Raw genomic sequence first — 8766 nt, 5'->3', positions numbered from 1 at the left:
TTCATATGGATATCCAATTGTCCCAATGCCATTTGTTGAAAAAGCTATCTTCCTCCGGTGAGATGTACTGGCTCCCTTTTTGAAAATCAATTAACTTTAAGTATATAGCAGTTTATTTCTTGTTGAATCTGCATATCAATCCGGAAAGTATTGCCACCTCAGTCTTTTGATTCACGAATGTGGGATGTTTAATTTTTTTCAACGTTTTACAATTTTCAGTGTACATGTCTTGCATTTCTTTGGCTAAATTTATTCCTACTATATACTTTTTAACTGGATGCTATTTAAATGAAATTTTTTCAGGGCACCTGGGTAGCTCAGCTGGTTAAGTGTTTGACTGACTTCAGCTCACAGCTCAAAAGTTTGAGCCCTGCGGCATGCTCTGTGCTGACAGCTCAGAACCTGGAGCCGGTTTCAGATTCAGTGTCTCCCTCTTGCTCTCTGTCCCTCCCCCACTCATGCTCTGTCTCTCTCTCAAAAAATAAACAACAAAAAATTTTAAAAAAATAAATGAAAATTTCTCAATTTTATGATTTGAATTGTTTATTGCCAGTACACAGAAATATAATAAAAATGTTTTTATGCAAAAACTTAATACAACTGAGTTTCATGAAATAGGAAGATAATATATTTCCTTAATCACTTAGAGTTTTGCTTCTTCGGAATCTGTACCGTCCACTGTGTTGAAGATATCCACACCATAACTTCTCTTCAAAGGCTGGATGTTCAGGTTATTTTTTTGGTGATGTTGGATATTTTCAATCTTCTTGAAACAGAAATGTAAAGTTGTTCTTGGGAGCTTTATATATGGGCAGGAAAAGAGAAAGCATTTAATACAACCATCTCTCTTTCTTTGATCAGTTTTCAGTACTTCAGGGGGTAGAAAGGAATGAAAGGGAGAAAGAAAGGAGGCAAGAAACTTATGATAATTGTGAATAACAAAGATATAAAATTAAGAAATATCTTGAAGTAATTCTTTTATGTTTTAAATATAACTAGATTACACTAAAATACATAAAAACACTTCATTAATTTTAAAAACTCATGGAATTGTTGTTTTTCAAAAAGTACGAGTAGCCATTGTTACCATCATTCTGGGACCATGCAAAACGTCCGAAGTGCAGTATGTTTTACACGCAATCCTCATTCTCACCTAGAGTAACGTGAGGAAGCTAAAACAGGTATGGTGAACACGGAGGAAATCATACATATGAAGAGATTTTCTAAGTCCAAATGAGATCTCAGGTTTTCCAATTCCTAAATGCAAACAAGCTTATGATTCAGTTGTATAGAAACAATGTGTACAATTAAAAAAAATTAAGGAACATTTAAGAATGGCACATTCAAATCAATCCCCTGATAAGAGTACAAAGATACAGAAAGTGCTGGAGTAGATTAAAATGTTGCTAACTAATTCGTTGTCAGAGAGGGCGGTACCTATGGATTTAAAGAAGAACAGAAGACTTATTAGGATTAAAAGGATCTTTACAGATTTACTCATTTCCCAAGGCTAAGTTTGCGTTAGCATTCCCTCTAGAGCTTATTAAAAAAGCGAGTCCTGGGGCACCTGGGTGGCTCAGTCGGTTAAGCCTCCGGCTTCGGCTCAGGTCAGATCTCACGTTCGTGGGTTCGAGCCCCACGTCAGGCTCTGTGCTGATAGCTAGCTCAGAGCCTGGAGCCTGCTTCCAGTTCTGTGTCTCCTTCTCTCTCTGCCCCTCCCCCTCTCATGCTCTGTCTCTCTCTGTATCAAAAATAAATAAAACATTAAAAAAAATAAAAAAAAAAAGTGAGTCCCGGACCTTGTCACTGTATAGTGTATTTGACACTTGAAGTGGATAATTTATGTTTAACACTCCACTCTTCTTTCAGTCACAACCATGAAACTAATAATAATAATGGCCAGAAGAGACAGTGAATTTTTACTGAAATTTCATATGAATTCGACACCTGAAACTAATATTCCATTATATGTTAACTAGTTGGAATTTATATATAAACTTGGGTAGAAAAAGAGATTTCGTGTGATCAAGGGCATCAAAATTGAAAAGTTAAAAACAACACGATGCCTGGTTGGTTTAGTCAGTTGAGCGTCTGACTCTTGGTTTCAGCACAAATCACGATCCCAGGGTCGTGGGATTGAGACCTGTGTTGGGCTCTGCACTGACAATGCAGAGCATGGTTCGGATTCTCTCTCTCCCACTCTTTCTCTCTCAGAAAATATATAAAGGAAAATGTAAGTAAAATTAAATGGTTCTTTTCCATACAATTCATCTTTTCGCCAGTGAAAGCATTGACAACAGGTCTTTCTGGAAAATCCATAATGGAACAAGTCGTGGTGCTAAATCTCCCACGCTGGCTGGCTTTGCAATTCTGGGACAGGGCACGCTTCGGACTGTTTCTGTCAAGTGTCTTCCATCGGGTCTGATTCATCCTTTCTCCCAACCCTCTCCACAAACTTTAGATACTTTGTGCTCAAAAGAATGCTCCACCGTTGTTTCTTAGGATTTTTTCCCCCCTGAGCTAGTGTTTTTGATATCTTTGATAAACAGGTAATGGAGGGCAGTTGGTTAGCAGTGATGTGGTTTTGGAGTGGTGGTGTGGGTACAGAGCTGACAGCCAAGAAAGAATTCTTGATACGTCTTTGCACAAAGGGGGCCTTATTAAAGCACGGGGACAGGACCTCTGGGCAGAAAGCGCTGCACTGGGGCTGCGCTCCGTCAGTTTGGGAAAGGGTTAGGGGCGGCTTAAGTGTCTAAGGGATTTTGGAGGCAAGGTTTCCAGGACCTTGGGGCGGGGGGGGGGGGGGGCAGCAGTTATTGTTTAGGAAAAGGTCACTTATTACCTCAGTCATGAGACCTTCAGATGTCTATCTGACATATGACAGATGTCTGGGCTTGGAGTATGATTGCCAACATAGAGCTTGGGGCAGGGGCGGGGGAGAGATAAAGTTTCCAAAGGAATTTTTGTATGTTAAAAGTAGACTTACAGGATCCTGGGGGTGGGGTGCTGAGCTACAATTGCCTTTTGCTCTCAGCAAAGCGTCATCCTTGAGGCAGCTGAGCTCCCAGAGAAAGGTCACTCTACTGTTTCAAGGACTTGTCAATGGGCTGAGGGCAGTCAGGAAAATTTTCATTTGCCTTTGTTTCCCACATCAAGAAGACTGCAGGACCCTATTCATTGTTAAACACACCCAGAGTTCAGAGATGTGAACACAGGAAGGGTAGTGTACCTTGAAGAATAGCACAGTAGGTCTGCATTCTAACATACACATTTTAACCTTTGTCATTATTTTTCTAAAATAGAACTTCACTGAGTGCAATGCATTTCATTACATGGCTGTACCATGCTTTAGCCTGGGGCTCTGGGAAGAAAGTGATTGTCTCTTTGGGAACATTACAACATGTCCAGAGGTGTTTTTCATGGTCATAACTGGGGGTGCCACTGGCATCACGTGGGTAGACGTTAGGAATGTTGTTAAATCTCCTAAAATGTAGAAGATGGCCCTCTTATAACAAACAAAAATTACCTGGCCCAAAATGTGAATAGTGCTTAGATGCTGTGGCTACTGCTAGACTTAAAATTTTCATTCCCCTGTCTCCCCGCCCTCCAGGAATTCAGGAAATTAAGGGGCAGCATAGTGTAGCGCTTGAGGATACAGCCGGTGAAATCGGTGGGGCTCATAGATGGGCCGTAACAGTTCCTAGCTGCAGAACATTAGAAGGGATGAGCGACTTGACCCCTCACTTCCCCATCTATAAAAATGGAGAAAGTGATTAGAAACTGGACAAAGCTAGTAAGACAAAGAGATTTATTCACTTAGAGCCCACATTCGTCATCCAAGATTCACTCACTAGTGTTGCATCAGCTTCACTTAGGTTATTTATTTTTTCTAAATAAACATAATCACAAACTTTACTATTCAGGGGTGTAGTCTAAATAGGAAGAACTGATGGGAAGCTCAGGGCCAAAAAAACCTCAAGGTTTGGGGCCTATGTCACTGAATCTAAGACCTTCCAAGCCACTGCTGGTAAAATCAACTTAGTGGCTCAAGACTAGCATTGGACCAAAAATAGAATAGAAAATATTGGAGCGCATCACAAGTACTGTTTCCATAAAACACGGTTTCAGTGATAGAGGCCTGTGTGTATGCACCAGGTCTCAACGTTAAAATGTATTTTTTTAGGTTTATTTATTTTGAGAGAGAATGAATCCCAAGCAGGCCCTGCACTGTCAGCACAGAGCCGGAGGCAGGGCTCAAACTCTAGAACCTATGAGGTCATGACCTGAGCAGAAATCAGGAATTGGAGGTTCCACTGAATGAGCCACCCAGGTGGCCCTAGGACATATTTTTTAATGTGATTCACAATAAAGGAAGTTCTAAAGGTGCCACCTGAAGTCCGACTACCACTTGATGCCTGTGTAGTCTGTATCTGTGTCTTTACAACTGATGAGCTTCTGCTTTAAGACCTTTCAGCTGGATATCTGGACACTGTGTTAAAAAGCTCTTCAGAATAACGAAAGACAAGAACTTAATGTGAAAAATGACTAAAAATAGTTGGTCTCAACCTATTGGTTTAAATCTGTTGGGAAATTAATATGCTGCTAGAAGTGTCCTATGTGTTGTAGCATGAGAAACAGTGTTACTAACTAGCTCATTGAGCTCATCACTAGCTTTGAAGATAAACACTTATAAGTTAACTCTCATCATTATCATTAATAATACAAGTCCCAACAAACCGACTGAGCAGGGCAGCCTAACGTGTAAACAGTACTGAAAACACCAAGTGACAATCACAGTGCCAGGAGTCTCCCAGTAGTGCACGGCCATGTTTTATACATCATTAGCTATGAAATCTAAAACTTTTTTTAAAAGGCGCTAACCTTTAAAAATGGTTAATTCTAATTCATTCTTTGAAAAAAAAAAAGCCAGATTATGTTAATTGCAGTTGTCGGCTATGTGAACCTCGCCTAAAAGAAAATGAGGGCAATCACACTAGGTTGAGAGATACCTCACACACACAGAATAAAATCCGAAACGAGGCAGAGTCAACAAAATACAGCTGGCAGCTGTAACCTCCCTAATATCCTGATGTATTCTGGGGAGGAAACTAATGTCATTTAAATTTGTCACTACAGTGATTATTGAATGGTCTCCTGCACAGGCTTTTGGGATATTTGAAGGTAGCAATTTCCCACAGTAACTTCTTGGTCAACCTTCAATACAAGTATTTCATTAATTGCTAATTATGTGCCAATCTCTATAGAAAGTTCTGGCAACTTAAAAATTAACGATTCATAGGTCCTAAACCTAAGGGTTTCATAGAGGGGAGACAAGAATTTACAGTTGTGTGGTTATGGAGCAGAGGTAGTGGGCTGGGTGGATTCCTTTATTGCCCAGAAGTCAGAAGCTGGCTGATGTCCAAGGGCCTTGAAAAATGACTGGGAGAAATGAACGAGGGGGGAGGAACCTTGCTGGATGAGGAAGCTCCCAAGGGTAAAGGGGAAAAGTGCCAGGAGTTGGACAGTGAGTCACTACAAAATGAAGAGAAGCTAATGCTATGTTAAAGAGTCTACATTGTATCCAGTTTACAAAAGAGCAGTGAAGCCTGTTAGGGAAGAGACCTATGGGATGGTCCTTGGATGGAGTAGATACCAGAGTCTAGTTGAGAGGTGAGTCCAACTACGAATTGCAGGCCTGAAAAAGTTTAGGGCAGGGTCAACAAGTGTTTGTGTGTCCACCATACTGGGGATATCATTCCTTCTATTAAGAGGACTTACGTTTCAGCACGTTAGACAGGCAGTAAAAGATACAGTAATCTAGACCTGTCAGGCAAGGATTCCCTGAGAAAGTGACACTGAAATGGAGACTTGAAGGAGAAATAGGAGTTTAAAGATTTGATGGATTTGAAGTACTTAACAGTGTTTCTCTAGACTCTGCACAATCCCTACACACTCCTAAACACATCCACTCTCTTTGGTCCTCACTATAAATCTATGAAAAGACCCAAATGTTCATTAAATTAAAAAATAACCATGAAATAATGAGGACAAGATGAAGTCTCTCATCTCTTCTCCCATAGACTATTTTGCATCGCGTACATCGCGTTATGATTAATTACTCAAGGATCTGGAAGAGGACCAAGCGAAAGGACACAGCTTTAAGAGCAGAGAGGGAGACACTGCAAGAGGGAAGCAAGTTAAAGAGTAGTTAACTAAAAAGAGTGAATGCTCTAGAAAGTTCACATGAAGTATCAGCACTGTCCATTTACTACAATTGTGTGGAGGCCCCTATTAATCTTTTTGGAATCTCTGTGTGAACAGAGCAGCAGGTGGAAATGAGGCTCTAGATTCTGGACTTCCTGTGAAGCTTGGTGCAGAAGTAATGCTGGATGAGGAAATTTTGTTGTTTTAATTTACCAAGGAAGGGAGAACACAGCGGGTTTTCAGAATCCTCCATAGGAAAGAAAATGTAACCTGTTGAAACTCATTACTACGAACATAAGCAGTATCAGTAATCGGTATTTTTTTACTCCAGATGCCTGAACATACATAACAAAGCTAATGTTAACACACTTATCACTAAGAAACAACACGGAATGCATATACACTTTTAACCTTTATATTCTGGAAGGATGTAATCCTTTCTGGTCATTTCTTCCAAATAATGACTAGGACAAGATGAGGGCTGAATCGTTTTATTATGTAATAGACTATCACTGGCCTGGTTGGTGATGTTTCCACATTCCAGGCTGTACTGTCTTTGTAATGATGAATGTCAGTGATGGCTAAGAGAAGGTTAAGAACCAGGACATTCCTTAGAGGCCTCACAGTGTGTTTTGCTGACCAATTTTCTGGCCAAATCTCCCCTCACTGCCTCATTTCTTTCTGTGTGCTGGTTACTATGCTGTGACTAATAACAATAATCTGTCTTCAGTCTTGCCAGTTCCATACCTGCCCCTGAGGCATAAGAACAACCTAACCTTAATTTTCACTTGTCAGCTCCATCTTGCTGGTATAAAAATCCCGCTTAAACACACACACACACACACACACACACACACACACACACACACCTAAAGCAAAACAATTTCCCTGATAAGATTCTCTCTGGGATATACAGGAATGTAAAGTTAAAAAACAAAGTGGTTAAAAAAAAAAAAAGCTCTTCTCGAATATAACCTTCAGACGCCGGGTAAGCATGATGGAAACTGAAAATCCCTGACGCTCATCTGCCGTCTAGGCCAACGTTTTTTGTTTTAAACCCGTTTCTACCGTGATACACGAAGGATTACAAACTTTGCTTCCAAATTGTGCTTGTTCTGTTTTAATGGCTCTTGAAAACGGTGATCATAGTCATTTCAATGTAAACCCAACTGAGTGGCCCTCGGATCGCGATAGTACCTCTAAGCGTTTACTTGCACAAGCTATGCCTCGACAGAGCAGGAATCTAAAGAGTATTATACAATTATTCTCCGTGTAACTTCTGCTCGCCGTACTTTAATACTCAAAACCTGGTCGTTTCAAGTCATCGCTTGTGGCTGATCATCTTCACCAAATCAGCCCCCCCCCCCCCGCCCCTCCATGGAAATGGTTTTCCACCGGTAACTCGCGCTATAACCCACTTGAGAACGAACTCCGTATTCGTAAAGCAGAATACCGGTGCTCACGCTGCTCACACCTTCATTCCAATCGACCAAGCCTTAGCTCTTTCTTGCGTCTTGGACATTTTCTTTGCCTTACCTGGTCTGAGAAAAGGAGTGCCGCCCCACACTTGAACTTACCCGAGACACTTATCAGCTGTCTGAAGTCCCGGCGGCGGGGTGTGGTGCGGGTGACAATCTAGCCGGGCCGGGCCGCGGCCGGGCACGTCATCTTGGCCCCGTACGCGGCCGGGCGACGAGGGCACAGAACCTCGGCGGGCCCCGCTCCTCCGCGACAGGTTCAGAAAGATAAGCTGTTGAACCTGGGGCTAATCCAAAATTCGGCGGGGTCCGCCTCCGGCCAGCTCGCGGTAGCGAGAAAGGTCAAAATCACCTTGGGGCTGCCCGCGGGTGGACGACGTCTCGTATCGCCCAACGGCGCCCCAGCGGCGTCTGTCCCCGGGTCAGAAGAGGACAGGCCGGCCGGCCGCGGCTGGAGGCGGAGCCGGCCCCCTTCCCGGCGGCCTGCTGACTTCCGGAGCTGCGCGCGCCTCCCTGCACCGCCCCGGCCGCCCGGCGCGCCCCTCCCCCCGCCCACGGTTTCCCGGCGTGCTCCGCGGAGGAAGGGACGGAGTCGACAATAACAAACCCAACCGCGGCGGTGTCCGCGGCCCTGCAGAGCCCTTGGCGCTGCCTTGGGGTCTCCGTCTCGCCCCGGCCCCTCGGCTCTGACCGGCCGCGGCCCCTTGCCTCCCGCCCCCGGCCCCTGTCCCAGAGCCGAGGGGCCTGACAGCGTCCCGTCTCCGCCCCGTCCCCTCCCTCCCGCCCGGAGCTCGGGGCCGCGACCGGCACCTGGGACGCCGGCGGTTGTGTCGGTTGGCGGTGCCTGATGGGCGGTTGGTAGCCGCCGCCGCGGACGAGGCGGCGGCGGAAGATGGTGCCAGGGGCTGCCGGCTCTGCTGCTGCTGCCGCCGGTGGAGGAGGAGGTGCTGCCAGGTAAGTGCTGTCGCCGCCCGTGTCCCCTGCCCCCATCTGGCACCGCGGCCGCGCGGCGAGCCCGGACGCGGCGGACTAGGGACGCCGGGGTCCCCGCCGGGTGGAGCGCCGCCCGTGCGCAGGTGTGTGC

The 8766-nt window shown here is 44.6% G+C and overlaps 1 protein-coding gene and 1 long non-coding RNA gene across 8 annotated transcripts in view; one reads left to right on the top strand and one right to left on the bottom strand.

Annotated features, from left to right (window-relative positions):
* Positions 1-525: 525 nt before the first annotated feature.
* LOC115279379 lies at positions 526-8180 on the bottom strand. Its single transcript, XR_003903395.1, has 2 exons — positions 7782-8180; positions 526-799 (listed from the first exon to the last, which is right to left on the bottom strand). It is a non-coding gene; the product is annotated as an uncharacterized LOC115279379 (long non-coding RNA).
* A 69-nt stretch (positions 8181-8249) lies between these two features.
* RB1CC1 (RB1 inducible coiled-coil 1) overlaps positions 8250-8766 on the top strand; it is a 90421-nt gene continuing 89904 nt past the window's right edge. For 5 of the 7 annotated variants that reach the window (XM_029923935.1, XM_029923933.1, XM_029923934.1 and 2 more), the window contains exon 1: positions 8251-8636. The gene's annotated coding sequence lies outside the window, so the exon portion shown is untranslated. Of the gene's footprint in view, positions 8637-8766 lie in introns of all 7 variants that reach the window. The other 2 variants (XM_029923936.1, XM_029923937.1) reach the window with 1 other exon arrangement.

Source organism: Suricata suricatta, chromosome 15, assembly GCF_006229205.1.
Source record: "Suricata suricatta isolate VVHF042 chromosome 15, meerkat_22Aug2017_6uvM2_HiC, whole genome shotgun sequence".
Classification (NCBI taxonomy): domain Eukaryota; kingdom Metazoa; phylum Chordata; class Mammalia; order Carnivora; family Herpestidae; genus Suricata; species Suricata suricatta.
This window is presented reverse-complemented; position numbering and strand designations above follow the sequence as displayed.